Genomic DNA, 20,627 nt, shown 5'->3' on the forward strand with positions numbered 1-20,627 from the left:
CCAGATCTAGTGTACAGTAATCACCCTGAGAATCTCTCTTCACTAACATCTTGGAAGTCAACTTGCCTCTCTTCTCTACCTAATATGGCTACTATATTTTTATTTTCAGTACCTCTTTCATGGAACCCTTGGCTACTCTTTCTGTGGTAGATTGTACAATTAGTCTACACCTATTTATTCTCTCCCCACCCTTGTCATAACTTCACTGCAGGAAAAGTAGTTTCCTCTGCTCCACTACTTTGGGATTATTTTGGACAATGGAATGTGAGCAGACATTATACCAGGTCCAAGCAAAAGTTTTAAATGCACTGACATGGTTTGGTTCTTTTCAGTTCTAGGAAATTTTTCTTGCACTAGTTTTAAATTTTTCCTCACTAGTTTCTTCCCTTTTTCTATTCTCCTTTTCTGCAGCTCCTATTAGTGGCATCACTGATCTTCTATATTGATTCTCTAGTTTTCTTATTTCTTTTCTTTTTCAACCTATTGTTTTCGTTTTTACTGGAGAATAATTGCTTTACAAAGTTGTGTTAGTTTCTACCTCACAGTGAAGTGAATCAGCCATAAGCATACACACGTTCCCCTACCTCTTGGACCTCCCTTCCCACCTCCCATCCCACCCAACTAGGCCATCACAGAGCACCGAGCTGAGCTCTCTGTACTATGTAAGACCGGACACTATAAAACTCTTAGAGGAAAACATAAGAAAAACACTTTGACATAAATCACAGCAAGATCTTTTATGACCCACCTCCTAGGGTAACGAAAATAAAAACAAAAATAAGTAAGTGGGACCTAATTAAACTTAAAAACTTTTGCACAGCAAAGGAAACCATAAATAAGATGAAAAGACAACCCAAAGAATGGGAGGAAATGTTTGCAAACGAAGCAACAGACAAAGGATTAATCTCCCAAATATACAAACAGCTCATGCAGCTCAACCAATTGTTTTAGTTTTTTCTACTTTCTGAGAATTCACTTAGTTATGCATTGATATCCTTTTATTGACTTCAAATCTTGGTATAAATAACTGGGTAGAATGCATTGTCATTTACTGTGATTTTTAGGACTGGTGGAGAAATAGATTTGTGAGGGGGAGGGGAAGAGTTCTATTTCAGTATTAAGTTTGGCTACTCTTGGAGACTGTCATGGATGCAACAGTCTGGACTCATATACAAGGTCTTAGCAAAAGACATTAATTTGGCTATTATAAGCATATGCATGGTAGTTAAAGCTAAAAGAATGGATGAGGTCATTGAAAGAGAGAATGTGACTAGGGAAAGTTCTACAACCAAGTCATTAGAAGCTACAGCAATTAGAGGATTATGAGATAACAAGAAACTGAGAAGGAAATCCAGGTGAGATAGGAGTGAGTGTTGCAGGAATCAAAAGATGTACTTGTGAATGGTAACAAATCAGAGACTAGTCTACCGCATTGGACAAATGGATGTCAGCGATGCCCTGTACACAAGGAGTTTCAGTGGAGTAGTTGGTAAGGAAGCAAGACTTAATAGGGTTGAGGAGCAAAAGACAACTCCTTAGAAAAAGTTTTGTGAAGGAGAATAAACAACCAGAATGTGTCTCACAAAGACTTGGGCTTCCCTGGTGGCGCAGTGGTTAAAAATTCACCTGCCAATGCAGGGGACACGGGTTCGAGCCCTGGTCCGGGAAGATCCCACATGCTGTGAAGCAACAAAGCCCATGTGTCGCATCTACTGAGCCTGCCCTCTAGAGTCCGCGAGCCACAACTACTGAAGCCCATGTGCCTAGAGCCCATGCTCCGTGGCAACAGAAGCCACCACAATGAGAAGTCCGTGCACCACAATGAAGAGTAGCCCCCCTCGCTGCAACTAGAGAAAGCCCACGCACAGCAACAAAGACCCAACACAGCCAAAAATAAAACTAAATAAATGAATGAATTTTTTTAAAAAATCTATCATTTAAAAAAAAAAAAAAGAAAATGAGATATATATATATAGATTCTCAAAGTATCTCCCTGGAAAAAGAATAATAACTTTCCAGTGGGGAAATCTAGCAGATATCGCCATAACCAAACAGTCAAAGTTAGCATCACCAATTAATAAGACAAAGTGACATCATACCTCTCCTGATGTGCTGCAGTGAGAAGATCATAATTTCTGCATCCTTCCTGTAAAAAGACATCACTTCTGTGGTATTCCTGCCAAAAATGCATTACCTGAATCTAATCGTGATGAAGTATCAGACAATCCTAAATTGAAGGGCTTTGAGTTTGCTCCTCAACTGGTCTGTACTTTTAAAAACGTCAATGTCATGAGGATAAAGGCTGAGAGAACTGTTCCAGAACAAAGGAAATGAAAGATACATGACAACTAAAGCCAGTATGTGGTCCTGAAATTGCTCCTCCTGAATCCAAAAACATGATTCATTGCTGTAAAGAACATTACAGAAACTGCTGGCGAAATTTAAATATGCTCTATGTATTAGATAATAGTAGCATGCCAATGTTACCTTTATTGAATTTGGTTTAATTGCACTTGGGCTTATGTAAGAAAAACTATTTTTTCTTTCAAAATACTGAACTACTTAGAGGTAAAGTGTCATGCAATTTACACCTCATATCTAGATGATTTAATAGTAATAACAATAATAATAGTTATCTATATAAAGGGAAAGAACAAATATGATAAATCACAAATCGAGGTCAAAATTATAAAGAAATTTATTGTACTTTTCTTGTAAATTTTTTGTTTGATTTTTTTTTCAAAATAAAAAGTGAGAAAATTTTAAATTGATCTTATTATAATATGACTTTTCTGATGGTTTCTCTTAAACCCCTACAGTAGTTTCCATTTCTGTTAGAATAAAAACAATTCCCTAAAAGACCCTGACCACCACTCCAGCCTTCCCCCAAGCAAATCTTGTGATCATACTGGTTTTCTTTCATTTTCAAGAGAACACCGAGGTCTGTAATGTCTCACAGATGCTCTTCTTCTACTTGTACAGGTGGTTTTCTATCTCTCTATCCATCCATCTATCTTCTATCTCTATGTCTTCTTTTCCTTTCTTTGCTTTTGTCTATTTTATAAAGCTCCCAGATTAATAAATGTGAGCTCCTTAGAGAAGTGTTCTGTGACTACTCCACCCCATCCTCAGTTTTCTCTGAGTTCCTTACCTATTTCCTTCATAGCACTTTTAAAACTGACAGTTATTCTATTTAGTCACCTCTTTACCGGTGTGTCAGTCATTTCATTTGAATTCACCTTTATGGTTCAATATATCAGGAACCATGATCACCTTGTTTTACTCCCTTTTCCAGACGAAGAAATAGAGGGGTTAAATAATTTGTCCAAAAGCACACAGCTAATAAGTGCTGGAGCCAGGATTTTTACCTTCATTATATATCAAGCTGATTTTAATGAAATAAAAAGGGAAATTTAAAGAAAGTAAATAATGTGAATAAATTAGTCAGTTGCTGATACTACAAATTGCAAAATAGGATGGATAAGTTACTAAGTGCGTACTTTTCCAGTGGTTGGGGCAGGGTTGATGTTGGTGGGTAGTACATGAGGAATGGAAGTTATATAATATTTTAGGTGTTAAAAAAACATTAAAATGAAAGACTTAGCATCTAATCATTTGGCAAGTCAGATCCTTATTATAATAGCATGTCTAATATTGGTCATCAGCCTTTAAAGGATTCTAGAACAACTGGAGAGAATCCAAGAAATAGAAACAGAAGTAATGAAACAGGCAAAAAAAATCTGGTATAATAAAGCACTAAAATTACTTGCTAAATGAATACACAAATTAATGAATGAAATTGGCTTTTCACTGCAACAAAAAATACTAAAGGGTGACCTAATTACAATCTTCAAGGATGAAATGGAGTTGTTCTCTGCATCTGTGGGGATTTTTAGGAGGCCCTAAAAATCTTAAGATTTTAAGAATAATTTCTTTATTATCAAAATGACATGATAGTGACATAGAGGGTCAGGTAAATGGTGGACATTCATAAGTGACAAAGAAAAGAATAGAAAATGATTTGTTATAAATGACTTGGGCTTTTGGAGTCAGAATGCATGGGATCTAGACAATAACTCCCACTGTGACCCCCTCCACCTCTACTATTCTTTAATTCCTGGTACAAAAACTAAACCTTAGAATCACAAGGCTGGAAAGAATCTTAAAGGAACATTTACCCAGGAAGTTCTCATGTCTTGTCTTTCCATTTTGGTAATACTGTAAGGATCTCGGTTCTTCTCTCCTATTTCTCTCTCTCTCTCTCAAATCAGATCAGTGTTTTTATTACTTACTTACTAAAGCTAAAAAGGACTAAAATAAGAAATAACACCATAAGTATCATAAAAATTGCTGAAGATTAGCCTAAAAATGAGAAGGAATATAATCAAGAAGAAAGAAAAGAAAACACACTATAAACTGAATTCATTTCTTTCCCACTAATCACTTTTTGGGGGGTATGTCTACCCATTCTTGGGACCACCTTACTCAAAGACACTCTGGTTTAATCCATTCACTGTCTTTAAAAAAGAGAGAACAACATATTAAGATATTGCATGCATATATCAAAATGGTCTAATGCCCCAGCATTTCAATGACACAATATATTGGTTTGAATTATGAAGTACCATTTTTAGGAAACTCATAGTAAAGAAAACTCATAGGTACATGTCCCATCCAGATGTTGTTTTATAAATGGTTTGTATAAAATAAATAGCATCATAAAATTCAACAAGACTTTTGCACAAAGAAGCAGTCTTAAATTCAGGGGAAAAAAAAAAAAAACAGCAGAAAACCTTTGCACCTTCACAGCAATGGAGCTTAGGAATTCAGATACCTCTTCCTTCATCTTCTCCAACCCACCTTATAATTTCTCATACAGAATAAGCTTTAAACAAACTGTACCTGCAATCCTCACTGATATTATTATAACTTGGAGTTTGAAGTTAGGCATCGTGAGTTTAAATAGGAGCTCTGCCTTTATTTTGTGTCTTTATTTTTTCATAATGTACTTTGTCTTTTTAAATCCAATCCCTGCCTCAACTTATTTTCTCTTTCTTCATTTTTATTACTTAAAAAATATAAACATTATCATTGGTAATTTTCTAGTCTACTATTTTGAGACAAGATGAGGAGTAAAAAAAAAAAAAATACACATTTACATGCATATATGTAGCCTGAATTTTCCTTTACCTCAGGAGTTTTTGGGTATATTATCTCAGATGAAGAGTTAAAAGCAAATCAAGGTCAGGTACACTGGTAACTTTTAGACCACTAATTCCCAGGATCTCGTATTTTCTCCTACATCTCCATGAATTCTCCAAGGTAGTCTTACCCAATTCATTGATAATGTGGCCTGTGCAATTCCCAAATCCACCACACAGTCCATAGAGACCCTTCAGGTCTATACTCTGTCCCTTCATTGTCATGGCTCTCTGCCACCCAAGGGTTTAACTTTCATCCTCATGGTACTTGATATCTTTGAAGTCTTCGAAAAGTAAGAAGCTGAATGGCTCTTAATCCCTGAGAACATCAATCTATGGGGATCTCAGTGCTAAGTTATTTGCCCCCATCATTGCTGTGAAATTAATCCCCCCCACATATATTCATGTCATCCTGAATATGATGATGGATGGATTGAAATATCATCAGATTCTCTATAACCACAACTACAATTTCCTTCCAACATTGAGACCTTATTGCTGAATCCAGTTTGCCATGTACCAGCTCTTTGTTGACTTAAAGCAAACTCTCAAGCAGGGAAACTTGTTCATTCTGCATTTTAATATGGTTTTTGTGTGCTTCACAGCCCCCCCCCCCATCACTACTACAATCACCCAACTTTACAAGATGTATCCGCATGTACCTGAATTCTGATTAAGGACATATATTTAGAGTTTTTGTTTAGTTTTGTGTTTTTCCTCCAGTGGTATATCTATCCATATAAATGAACAGATACAACCAGGTGTTTGGTGAGGGGCTAGGGCAGAGGATTACTCTTCTCCAGAAATTAAATGTAGATGTATCTACATCTCAGCCCCATCCCAATTTAGATCTGTTCTACAGAAACATGGGCTGAGAATTGCTAATAGATATACAATGCTGGGCATTATAGCTAACATTATAGCTATAGTAGTGGCTATTCAATACATCTGATTTTCTTTTCTTTGCTTCTAGGAGGCAAAGCTGCTTCAACTCATAAGATACCTTTTCTGATTTTTATGGTTTCTTCAGTGAACTTTATCATATTGCTATGCTCAAAGATAGTCAATAGTTGTTTACTGAGTAAACAAAAATAAAGCTTCAGTAAAAGAGATAAACAATGTTTAAGAAAAGGACAAATAGAATTACAACTGCCTGAAAATCCCACCATTTGTTGTGTGTCTCATTTTCTAAGAGGTATAATGAAAACATCAAGATAATGGTATGAGATTCCCTATTTTTCACGAAATATTGGGTCAATTAGATGAATATAAAAAAAACTTCAAAGCTATAGTCGAAGCAATGGCTTCCAAAGCCTGATCAAAACTTAGAGATAGATAATACACTTTGCAAACAATGACTGACATTGTGATTAAAAAGGTGAAATTGTCTATTACATTAAAACACCTACCACAATATATTAAGATTTAAAAAACCTGTAAGCTCTATTTGAACTTAAAAAATGAATTTGATTCTTCTTCCTACACCAAATGAAACATATTTACTTTGAAATAACATATTTTTTCATTTTAAATTATTCAGAAAGGCAAGATATAACTCTGGCACATTTTCATTACGCGTGCCCAAATAACTTTGTCTTGTAAGAAATGTCATTTTCAAAGTAACAATTACAAAAGATGAAGAGATTTAATATTTCCCCCTCAAAATTGGTTTAAATATGCTGGTTTTTCATTCAAACTTTGATATGTTTATATCAAGTTTCATATGTGACCATGATCTCTTCATCCAGGTTAATCACATTCCCACAATCACAGTAAATTTCATCAATCTTCTAGAGAAGGAGGAATGTAATAAATATTTTGACAACAAGAAAATTTCTTAATATTTTTAGTAACCATACTTGGGCTGACACTCTGGTGACTTTGGGTCTCAGGCTTCTTATTGGCCGAAAGCAGTATCTGAATGATCTGATTTATATGCTGTCATTGCATGTTCAGATTAACCTACAGAGTATATACTCCTAATTGCATCACTAGGTTTGAAATTGTAGAGTTATACAGAGAAACCAAGTTATCATGTTTAGAGAACATCTATGTGTTTATTGATAATGATTGCTGGTACTCCATCTCAATGTGAATATTGCCTGTTATTCAATGGAGTCAAATATTTTTGGAGGCATATTTCACATTGACTTTTCCTTTTTTGTAATCCTTCAGGAAACTCCAGTGTTACAGTGGTATTTTAGTCTTTTTTTTAAGCTGTCTACAATTTACACAATTATTTCTATTCAATGTCAAATACTATTATGAATTAATCCAAGATGGTTAGTATGATTCCTAACAACTGCAGTTTCTAAAAGGTAGCAGAGAGCTAGTGATTAGGTCTTATTGAATACGTAGTTCTTGGTGCTAGTTAACAACCTTCTTTTACTAAAACTCTTGTATAACCTCCTTCCATAATCCTGTACCCTGGAATGAATGATATATTGGATGCCAAGTCCCCTACTCAGGAGAAAACTAGATATTGGTCCTTGAACAGGCTTAGTTACTTTTTAAATATTTTCAAGACTTTGAATTATGGTGGTCTAGATTTCTCGTCCTCTTTTTTTTTTTTTAGTCTAATGATCTTTTATGCCAAGAACCTTTCTCACCGACATCCTATATCTAGGTGATTTATATACTTTGCCCTGAAAGGAGGTATTTAACACCAGTTTCTGCATAGAAGGCAAAAGTGCTGTTTGTTTTTTGCTAGTCTGCCTGGTGTCTAATATCCAACGTCTATGACAAGTAGATAAGCAAATGAGATTAAGGACTATATGTCACTAACCTTTATGCTTGAAAACCTTTATATTTTCAAGCATAAAAAAGGCAGTAAAAACAGAAACAAGTCAACGAAGCAATGTCCTCATATAAATTATATTCACAAAAAGAATAAATTAGTTTTAAATTTAAAATGATCACTATTGTAGACCTTAAAAATAAATTCTATATACCTATAAAAATATTACTTTCCTCAAACTAAGAATTCACATTTATTTTCCATAAAGGCAAAGATATATTTGAGCTATTTTAAAATAATAATTGACATAGGGCATTATCAAAAAATTAATGTCTGATTTTTATTTCTTTTTGCAGAAAAGTATCTAAAAATGATTTTCTGCTACTTTTACCTAAGCTATTAAAAGAATTTAGTTGTGTTTTCATATTTAAAATCACATTTTAAATATTACAACATTTGACTAAGAACCAGTTTCAGGATCAGGTATAGCTGTGTCTTTTGAGCTCTAAATTCTTCTTGTTTCATTGTTATTCCTTATCCATAACCCTATAAGTAAATAAGGGATAATTATAGAACAAGAAAATATATTTGTGTAAGATTTATGCATGAGGCAATCAGAGAACGGAAGGGCAGGGAAACAAGACTTTTTGTTTAGACTATATTCAACATTTGACATTTATTCATTTATTTTGTACTGAAATGTTTACCCCATTAGACAATGTGCTACACTCTAAAGTTTTAGAGTGGATGACAGATTGAGTCTGCAGGCTTACAGTAAGCTTACAAAACATCAAAATACAATGTGCCTAATGGTGTAAAGATCTGTGCTTAAAGTGATGTGGAAACGTGGGCAGAGCCATACACATTTTAAAGGAAAGACTTCATAAAGAAGGGAGACCTTGAGATGATTTTTTAAGTAAGTTTTGTTGGTTTTTTAGGTTATAAAAATAGTCAAAGCTCGTTATAAAATTGGAAAATGTAAAAATATAAGAAGAAATAAGAAAATAAAATCTTTGTTAACTGATGTTTTTCATCATTTGTTTTTAATGCAAAAAGGCTTTATTTTTATATAGCAAAATTTATATATAAAATGTTTTAAAATAAAACCAGGCCATAAGTAAGTTTTCATCTTATCATATAGTTTTATAAACATCATTTTTTCAGAAACTATTTTTTATCAAACAGCAATTCACACAGGTCATACAAAATACCAAAAAGCATACTGGTAAAATTAAAATCATCTGAAGTCTTTCCAATGTTACAATGATCTGCTCTTTACTGTTTTTGTTTTGTACATTTAATATGGCATGTATATCCATATTCTTTTCCACTATAGTTTATTACAAGATATTGAATATAGTTCCCTGTGCTATACAGTAAATTCTTGTTGTTCATCTATTTTATATATGGTAGTGTACATCTGTTATTCCCCTACTCCCAATTTATCCCTCTTCACCCCCTTCCCATTTGGTAACTATAAGTTTGTTTTCTATGTCTGTAAGTCGGTTCCTGTTTTGCAAATAAGTTCATTTGTACTATTTTTTTAGAATCCACATATATATGATATCGTATAATGTTTGTCTTTCTCTGTCTGACTTACTTCAGTTAGTATGATAATCTCTTAAATCCACCCCTGTTGCTGCAAATGGCATGATTTCACTCTTTTTTATTGCTGAGTAATTTTTCATTGTGTGTGTATATATATAAATATATCCATTCATCTGTTTATCCATTCATCAGTTGATGGACACTTAGGCTGCTTCCATGTCTTGGCTATTGTAAATAGTGCCTCTATGAACATTGGAGTACACGTATCTTTTCAAATTACAGCTTTTGTCTTTTCCAGATAGTTGGCTATTTTAAATAATTCAGAGGAGAAAATTTTTGTTCAGAATTATTTTTCACATTTGGGATAATTTCTCAGGAATATATTCTAAAGTGTAGAACACTGGGTCACAAGGAAACTAGTTCATGCAGGATAAATAGAACTGTGATTGGATTTGGGTATAGGGATGAGAAAAGGAATGTATACCTCCCAGGGAGAGGAAAGAACATGCCCAAATGATGGAGGTGCTGATCTCTATCTGCCAAAGAAGACTGATTGGGCTAGTGTACAGCTCCATCTTTTACTGAAGCTCTCAGAATGAGACCTCTTTCAGCATCAAAATTTGTTTCATTCAGTACAGGTATTTAAGGTCATATTACAAGAGTTGGGAACCTCTGCATTGTGTAGAGACAATAGCACTGTAATTGCTGATAGTTATTAGTAATCCAAGCTGCTGAAAATGACCTATAAGATCAGTTGCAGTAATACGGATACATAAAAGAGTTCTGCTGATTATAGAAGGCAAGAACTTTCTCCACGGCCTCAAATAATGATGAATAGTCAGATTGCCTAATTAAGGTCACAGAAAATGATATAATTTCTAAGGTCTCGCCAACTCTAAAATTCTGTGTGGTAATAATATCATCTAATGGTTCCCCCACTATAATTCTGCTGGACACCTGACTAATATAATTACTTCTACCTCAAATTCTTTTGTGAAATGAGGTTGAGTACATAGAGATGATAGATAGAGAGAGAGAGAGAGAGATGATAAATAGATGATAGATAGATAGATGGGCAAGCCAATAAGTAGATTGGGTTTTTTAAATATTCCTGATTATATATTTCTTCTAAAGAAAAGGGAAATTGTTAGAACAACTGATTCAGAGCACCAGTATAAAAATTCTAATATCGTGTTGTTTTTCTATCCTTTTGACTTTTATGCGAATTGGTATCTTGTAAGAAGCCCGCAGCTGTGATAAAGAATCCATTCGATTATTTTTATGAAGTTCACAGTCTATTTGCTAAATGACAGAGTGGGGAATAGTGACTACATTGAAGCAAATAGTATTCATCTTACTCTGTAGACCATTCTTCCCAATTACCCTAGCAAAGATTTGTATTAAGGAGTTTAATGAACAGAAGCTACTATATATAGCATATAGTTGTCAGGGAGTACAGACTGCATATGGACGCTGAGAATTACCAGGCAGCCTCAATCTTTAAATGCCCTCAAAGGAACCCTGTCATTTAAGTTTCTCAGTTTCCAAGATTCCCTGCAATTCCAGTGAATAGACTAATTAAGACTTTTCTGAAACCCATTCTCTTAGACTGTTCTGATACACTAGTTTCCACAGAAATACAGTGACCATTTACCCTGACCAATACAGTTCAATGGCCCCAGGATAATTATTATTAGTGCCCAGTGTCACTAAAAAAGATTAGATGATAAATTGTATATTACCCTGCATGTAAAAGATTCTCAAAAATAGTTAGGGAGGAAGTTGTGCAAGATGATGGACTGAGAAATGTGGGAACCACCTCTATTCACTCTATACATAGAAAAATGCTCAGTAAAATGTGTTTAAAGAATTAAAATGCATAGCTGAGCTCAAAGCAAGAAAGCAAAATATGTCCTAGAGCCAGATATAAACCTAAGAACTGGTATACTGATGCCTGCTTGGGATGGGGTTTGGTACCAGAGAGCTAGTATGGGGTCTTTCACTGAAATGAAAGCTTTCTAACAGGTGATGCAGATCTTTGGCACACAGGTCATGTGTGGAAGCAAGGTGCGACACAGCAGTTTTAGGATGCAGGCATCTGTGCCACATTTACAATGCTCATGTGGAAAAGAAAACCCAGGACATAAATGTCAAACCTTGTTTGTATCTAATGACTTCATGCACCCAGACAGAGGCAACTCTGAAACTGCCAACAATAGGAGATCACCAGAGCTCAAAGGAAATTTTCAAATGTCATTTTCAGAGGATAAATTTTCACAGAAATTGAGGTCACAGACAAATGTCACAAAAATTTGAGCAAGTCCAACACCAAGAAAGATTGATTAGAAACCCAATAAAGAAGATAACTGAACTGAGAAACTCAAATGAGGAATTTGAAAGAATCCTTATAACTATGTGTTAACTGTTCGGTGAGATAAAGTAATGCCAAACACAAAACAAGAGGAGATTATAATACAGAAACAATCAGGTGTGAAAGAAAAAAAAAAGTGTAACTCAGAAATTCAAAACAAAGTTGTGGAAGATTTTTAAAAATCAACAAAAAGGATTAAAAAATTGATTAGATATGACCAAAGAGATAATTAATGAATTGAAGACAGAGAGTAAAAACTTCAGATTTCTTTCCAGTGGAACTTGGAAAAGTATAGAAATAACAGAGGATTCAGAGTAAAACAGATTTGAATTTGAATCTTGACTTCACTACTCATTACCTTTGACTTTGAGAAAGTCACAATCTGTATTTCAGTTTCCTCTTTTATGGAGGAAACAGTGTTTTTATAAAGACTAAGTGAAATATGTGGGACCATACAATGCACGGCCTGGCACCTACTAGCTACTCAAAAAGTTTTGTTTTTTTCCTTTTTTTAGCAACTGCTGGACTCTTTTCTAAATACTGACAAATAAGACACTTACAGTATAACGAGTGTTTATTATGTACACTGTTCCTTATGTGCATTTACCTAATAATAATTAAACCCTATGATTTTGTATGATAGATAAATCCAGATTATAGAATAAAAAAGTGAAACTGACAAAATAATGTATATGTCCCAGGTCATGGTAAATAGCAGAGACAGATATTTGATGCAGGACTATTATATATCAAACCTCACTTTATTGACCCCTGATTCTTTTACCTTTGTCTTGTAGAAACCAGCAAAGACTATCAATCAATCAATCAATTAATTTCCCTTGGTATAGCCTGGGCAGAGAGAGGTTCCCAAGAGGTTTCTAGCAAGTTGCAGAGGCTCTAAAACCGGCTAGTGCTTAAGACCAGATTTTATAAATTCTACCAGTTTTCCTGTGTTACATCACTAACTTACCTCACCTCCCTTTAGAGACATATAGGTTGAGATATAAATGTTAAGGGATAGCTTTAATTAAAGGTGGATTTCTTCTTTATTACCAAAGAATAAAGTAGTGTGTTGGACATACCATTTATTGATTATATCTCAGTTTCATGGCTCTTTTTATACATATGGTAAGAAGGCATTTTATATTTTATGTTCAAAAAAGATATCATTTTGGGCTTCCTTGGTGGCGCAGTGGTTGAGAGTCCGCCTGCCGATTCAGGGGACGCAGGTTCGTACCCCGATCCGGGAAGATCCCACATGCCGCGGAGCGGCTGGGCCCGTGAGCCATGGCCGCTGAGCCTGCGCGTCCGGAGCCTGTGCTCCGCAACGGGAGAGGCCACAACAGCGAGAGGCCCGCGTACCGCAAAAAAAAAAAAAAAAAAAAAGACATCATTTTACAGAACAAAGTGAAGTGGCACTTCATCACACCAGCTATTTTACAGAAAAATAGTCTTTGATTCTTTAATTTAAAAAAAACGAGACCCTAAGCACAATACTTTTTATGTAGCAGTTTCCAGGAAAGAAAAGAAGACATTTTAACTCAGTTTTTGAAAATTTGAAGGAAACCTAAGAAAGATAATAGAATGCGATCCACGAGAAAGCAAAAATCTATGTCTTCTTAGGCCCAAAGCCCTAACAGTGCTTGTTACATGATAGATTTATTTTTCAGTAGATTCAATAAACAGATGTTAAATTATCTCAAAGTAAGGTTTTGTTCAATTTGCTTGGAAGAGTTTTGAATAAGATTCTTCACAAAATATTCAAAACTGACATATGATCTTCTCTTCTAATTTTACTATTACTTCCTAGTAATACTGGAATATATATTCTATCTATATTATATATAGTTCTGATATTTAAATTGTCAATTCATTTTGCCAGATAACTATAGCATGAGTGAGTGTTTGGAATGATTTACAAACATCATCTTAATTTCAATAGTAATATTTATGTATCTACTATTCATTGCTTTCAAAGGGAGCGCTGGATTGAGAACTTTAGATAAATGAGAAAATTATTTTCATAACTTTCTTTAATAATTGATCAGAATTGGCTCTCCTATCATAAGCATGCTCAAGATTTGTTTATAGCATTTTTGAGGAGGGGTGGGGGAGTTTACCCTGACACAAGTATAAAACATCAGCTGAAACTGGAAAATATGATCATTTGGTATAGCCTTTACGCTTCTGATCCTGGATAGTAGCTTTCATGATTCATTTACTTCATCAATGAATAAATATTTAATGAGTATCAACTGTATGTGTAGCACTGAGCCAAGCGCTAGAAATGCACCTTGGATAAGACCTGGTCCCTGTTCTTAGAAGTTTACTGTTGATTGTGAGACAAACAAGGAAACAAGTCATTACAATACAATGTGATCAGCGCTATTACGGTATTCAGCACAGAATGCGGTGGGAGTGCAGGAGGGACAAGACCCACGAGGACATCCTAACAGAGGTGACAGTTAAATCTAGAAGGACACCTAGGAGATAAACAATGGGAGCAGATGAGGGTAAAGATATCCCAGGAGAATGAAGCTGCTTGCATTTTTAAAAAGGAGCAAAAGACACATACATGTGGAAGTTCAATGATGGCTGGGGCGCAGCTTTGATGGGAACTCAAGAGGGCAGCACGGGCTATGTTAGGAAGAGCCTTTTCATGACACTACCAAAAATTTTACTGTCACATTCTCAGGGCAAAGAGGAAACACTCAATATGTTAGGTGAGTATGACGGTCAGTTTTATGTATCAATTTGGCTGGTCTATTGTTCCCATTTATCCAATCAAACACTAATCTATGTGTTGTGAAGGTATTTTGTCCATATGATTAAAGTCTATAATCAATTTATTGTAAATTAGAAAGATTAGTCCAGGTAATCCAGGTGGGCCAGCTTCAATAAGTTGAAAGGCCTTAGGAGCAGAACTGAGGCTTCCCCAAACAAGAAAAAGTTCTACCTTTGGACAAGAGCTTCAGTGAGTGCCTCAGTAAACCTGGGTTTAGTGTAAAGGCAGCAGGAAGCTTAGGGGGGAGGAATGAATTGGGAGATGGGGCTTGACATATATATATACTATTGATACTATGTATAAAATAGATAACTAATGAGAACCTACTGTATAGCACAGGGAACTCTACACAGTGCTCTGCAGTGACCTAAATGGGAAGGAAATCCAAGATAGAGGGGATAGATGTATACGTATAGCAGATTCAATTTGCTGTACACTAGAAACTAACACAACATTGTAAAGCAGTTATACTCCAATAAAAATTAAAAACAAAAAAAAAAGACAGCAGGAAGCAAGAAAAAACAGGAAGCAGTTCAGCCATGGACAGACTCAGGGTGAGTTGGAAAAGTTTTCTGTGTGCAACATAACTCGGGCACCCTGATTTTCTTAACACACCCCTCCCCCAATAGCAGGCGTCCCCTGCTGCCCATTCTAGCGTTCTGCCATAATGATGACCTAGTCACTGGCGTTGCTTCTGATGTTATGACTACCTCTCATATTAAACTCTTCAAGAGAACATCACCAATGAAGGTAATGGTCTTTCAGGGAAGCTAAAGTCTTTCATGTTCCTGACTTCCCCTCATGTCAGCCCCCCTTATTCCAGCCCCTCTAATGCTACAGCCAGGAGGAAGAGTAGGAACCTGATGGTCATATTTGAGAACAAAGGTTGGGCTACACTTTCTATGACTGAAACTTTTAAAGAAGTAATAGATTAGCTTAATTTGGTGTGGCCCATAATTGTCCTCAATGCATGGGACCGATAACAGCATGGCCCGCTCTCTCTCTCTCTCTCTATTTAATCTTCTAGCTTTTTGCCTCTACTCTGCTTGAACAGTAAGAGGTCTAGAACTATTCATAATCTAAGGTATTTTTTCTTCATGCTACTTTTGAAAGGCTGCTCCTCTCCTATGTTACCACCATGCTTGAGCTACTGGATTAATTTATTAAGGTCTAGATTCTTGGGCCAGGGGTAGTATGGACATTGAGACCAGCAAGCTTTTTTCTATAATAGGTACACAATTGAGCAATCACTATGTCGCAGGCATTAGAAATCCAGGCTAGGACTTCCGGGAAGATAGCGGAAGAGTAAGACGCGGAGATCACCTTCCTCCCCACAGATACTCCAGAAATACATCTACACGTGTAACACCTCCTACAGAACACCTACTGAACGCTGGCATCAGACCTCAGGCCTCCCAAAAGGCAAGAAACCCCCCACATACCTGGGTAGGGCAAAAGAAAAAAGAAAAAACAGAGACAAAAGGATAGGGACAGGACCTGCACCAGTGAGGGAGCTATGAAGGAGGAAAGGTGTCCACACACTAGGAAGCCCCTTCGCGTGCGGAGACTGCGGGTGGCGGAGGGGGAAAGCTTCGGGACCGCAGAGGAGAGCACAGCCACAGGGGTTAGGAGGGAAAAGCGGAGAGATTCCCGCACAGAGGATCAGGGCCGACCGGCACTCACCAGGCCGAGAGGCTTGTCTGCTCACCCGCCGGGGCGGGCGGGGCTGGGAGCTGAGGCTTGGGCTTCGGTCGGAGCGCCGGGAGAGGACTGGGGTTGGCGGCGTGAACACAGCCTGCAGGGGGTTAGTGCGCCACGGTTAGCCGGGAGGGAGTCCGGGGAAAAGTCTGGAGGTACCAAAAAGGCAGGACACTTTTTCTTCCCTCTTTGTTTCCTGGTGCGCGAGGGGCGGGGATTAAGAGCGCTGCTTAAAGGAGCTTCAGAGACGGGCCGTGAGCCGCGGCTAAAAGCGCGGACCCCAGAGACGGGCATGAGACGCTAAGGCTGCTCCTGCCGCCACCAAGGGGCCTGTGTGCGAGCACAGGTCACTCTCCACACCCCCCTTCCGGGGAGCCTCTGCAGCCCGCCACTGCCAGGGTCCCGGGATCCAGGGACAACTTCCCTGGGAGAACGCACGGCGCGCCTCAAGCTGGTGCAACGTCACGCCGGCCTCTGCCGCGCAGGCCCGCCCCGCACTCCATGCCCCGCCCTCCGCCCCCCCCCCCCGCCCCCCCGCCACGGCATGAGTGAGCCAGAGCCCCCGAATCAGCGGCTCCTTTAACCCCGGCCTGTCTGAGCGAAGAACAGACGCCCTCCGGCGACCTACACGCAGATGTGGGGCCAAATCCAAAGCTGAGCCCCTGGGAGCTGTGAGAACAAAGAAGAGAAAGGGAAACCTCTCCCAGCAGCCTCAGGAGCAGCGGATTAAAGCTCCACAATCAACTTGATGTACTCTGCATCTGTGGAATACATGAATAGACTACGATTCATCCCAAATTGAGGAAGTGGACTTTGAGAGCAAGATTTATGATTTTTTACCCTCTTCCTCTTGCCGTGTGGATGAAAGCTCTTGGTACTGCAGCCAGGAGTCAGTGCTGTGCCTCTGAGGTCGGAGAGCCAACGTCAGGACACTGGTCCACAAGAGACCTCCCAGCTCCACATAATATCAAACGGCGAAAATCTCCCAGAGATCTCCATCTCAACACCAGCACTCAGCTTCACTCAACGACCAGCAAGCTACAGTGCTGGACATCCTATGCCAAAAATCTAGAAAGACAGGAACACAACCCCACCCATTAGCAGAGAGGCTGCCTAAAATCATAATAAGTCCACAGACACCCCAAAACACACCACCAAACGTGGACCTGCCCACCAGAAAGACAAGATCCAGCCTCATCCACCAGAACACAGGCACTAGGCCCCTCCACCAGGAAGCCTATGCAACCCACTGAACCAACCTTAGCCACTGGGGACAGACACCAAAAACAACGGGAACTATGAGCCTGCAGCCTGCAAAAAGGAGACCCCAAACACAGTAAGATAAGCAAAATGAGAGAAGACAGAAAAACACACCGCAGATGAAGGAGCAAGATAAAAACTCACCAGGCCTAACAAATGAAGAGGAAATAGGCAGTCTACCTGAAAAAGAATTCAGAATAATGAAAGTAAAGATATCCAAAATCTTGGAAATAGAATAGACAAAATGCAAGAAACATTTAACAAGGACCTAGAAGAACTAAAGATGAAACAAACAACGATGAACAACACAATAAATGAAATTAAAACTACTCTAGATGGGATCAATAGCAGAATAACTGAGGCAGAAGAACGGATAAGTGACCTGGAAGATAAAATAGTGGAAATTACTACTGCACAGCAGAATAAAGAAAAAAGAATGAAAAGAGCTGAGGACAGTCTCAGAGACCTCTGGGACAATATTAAACGCACCAACATTCGAATTATAGGGGTTCCAGAAGAAGAAGAGAAAAAGAAAGGGACTGAGAAGATATTTGAAGAGATTATAGTTGAAAACTTCCCTAATATGGGAAAGGAAATAGTTAATCAAGTCCAGGAAGCACAGAGAGTCCCATACAGGATAAATCCAAGGAGAAATATGCCAAAAACTAAATACAAAGAAAACATATTAAAAGCAGAAATGGGAAAAAAAACAAATAACACACAAGGGAATCCCATAAGGTTAACAGCTAATCTTTCAGCAGAAACTCTGCAAGCCAGAAGGGACTGGCAGGACATATGTAAAGTGATGAAGGAGAAACACCTACAACCAAGATTACTCTACCCAGCAAGGATCTCATTCAGATTTGATGGAGAAATTAAAACCTTTACAGACAAGCAAAAGTTGAGAGTTCAGCACCACCAAACCGTCTTTACAACAACTGCTAAAGGAACTCTAGGCAAGAAACACGAGAAGGAAAAGACCTACAATAACGAACCCAAAACAATTAAGAAAATGGGAAGAGGAACATACATATCGATAATTACCTTAAATGTAAATGGACTAAATGCTCCCACCAAAAGACACAGATTAGCTGAATCGATACAAAAACAAGACCCATATGTTTAGGTGGAGACCCATATATTTGGGTCTCTACAAGAGACCCACTTCAGACTTAGAGACACATACAGACTGAAAGTAAGGGGATGGAAAAAGATATTCATGCAAATGGAAACCAAAAGAAAGCTGGAGTAGCAATTCTCATATCAGACAAAATAGACTTTAAAATAAAGAATATTAGAAGAGACAAAGAAGGAAACTACATAATGATCAAGGGATCGATCCAAGAAGAAGATACAACAATTGTAAATATTTATGCACCCAACATAGGAGCACCTCAATACATAAGGCAAATACTAACAGCCATAAAAGGGGAAATCGACAGTAACACATTCATAGTAGGGGACTTTAACACCCCACTTTCACCAATGGACAGATCATCCAAAATGAAAATAAATAAATAAACACAAGCTTTAAATGATACATTAAACAAGATGGACTTAATTGATATTTATAGGACATTCCATCCATAAACAACAGAATACACATTCTTCTCAAGTGCTCATAGAACATTCTCCAGGATAGGTCATATCTTGGGACACAAATCAAGCCTTAGTAAATTTAAGAAAATTGAAATTGTATCAAGAATCTTTTCCGATCACAACGCTATGAGATTAGATATAAATTACAGAAAAAGATCTGTAAAAAATACAAACACATGTACGCTAAACAATACACTACTTAATAATGAAGTGATCACTGAAGAAATCAAAGAGGAAATAAAAAAATACCTAGAAACAAATGACAATGGAGACACGACGACCCAAAATCTATGGGATGCAGCAAAAGCAGTCTAAGAGGGAAGTTTATAGCAATACAATCCTACCTTAAGAAACAGGAAACATCTCGAATAAACAACCTAACCTTGCACCTAAAGCAATTAGAGAAAGAAGAACAAAAAAAACCCAAAGTTAGCATAAGGAAAGAAATCATAAAAATCAGATCAGAAATAAATGAAAAAGAAATGAAGGAAACGATAGAAAAGATCAATAAAACTAAAAGCTGGTTCTTTGAGAAAATAAACAAAATTGATAAGCCATTAGCCAGACTCATCAAGAAAAAAAGGGAGAAGACTCAAATCAATAGAATTAGAAATGAAAAAGGAGAAGTAACAACGGACATTGCAGAAATACAAAAGATCATGAGAGATTACTACAAGCAACTCTATGCCAATAAAATGGACAACGTGGAAGAAACGGACAAATTCTTAGAAATGAGCAACCTGCCAAGACTGAATCAGGAAGAAATAGAAAATATGAACAGACCAATCACAAGCACTGAAATTGAAACTGTCATTAAAAATCTTCCAACAAACAAAAGCCCAGGACCAGGTGGCTTCACAGGCGAATTCTAGCAAACATTTAGAGAAGAGCTAATACCTATCCTTCTCAAACTCTTCCAAAATATAGCAGAGGGAGGAACACTCCCAAACTCGTTCTACGAGGCCACCATCACCTTGATACCAAAACCAGACAAGGATGTCACAAAGAAAGGAAACTACAAGCCAATATCACAGACGAACATAGATGCAAAAATCCTCAACAAAGTACTAGCTAACAGAGTCCAACAGCACATTAAAAGGATCATACACTATGACCAAGTGGGGTTTATTCCAGTAATGCAAGTATTCTTTAATATATGCGAATCAATCAATGTGATAAACCATATTAACAAATTGAAGGAGAAAAACCATACGATCATCTCAATAGATGCAGAGAAAGCTTTCGACAAAATTCAACACCAATTATGATAACCCTGCAGAATGTAGGCATAGAGGGAATGTTCCTCAACATAATAACGGCCATATATGACAAATCCACAGCCAACATCATCCTCAATGGTGAAAAACTGAAACCATTTCCACTAAGATCAGGAACAAGCAAGGTTGCCCACTCTCACCACTCTTATTC

The sequence above is a fragment of the Pseudorca crassidens genome, chromosome 6, assembly GCF_039906515.1.
Source record: "Pseudorca crassidens isolate mPseCra1 chromosome 6, mPseCra1.hap1, whole genome shotgun sequence".
Lineage (NCBI taxonomy): Eukaryota > Metazoa > Chordata > Mammalia > Artiodactyla > Delphinidae > Pseudorca > Pseudorca crassidens.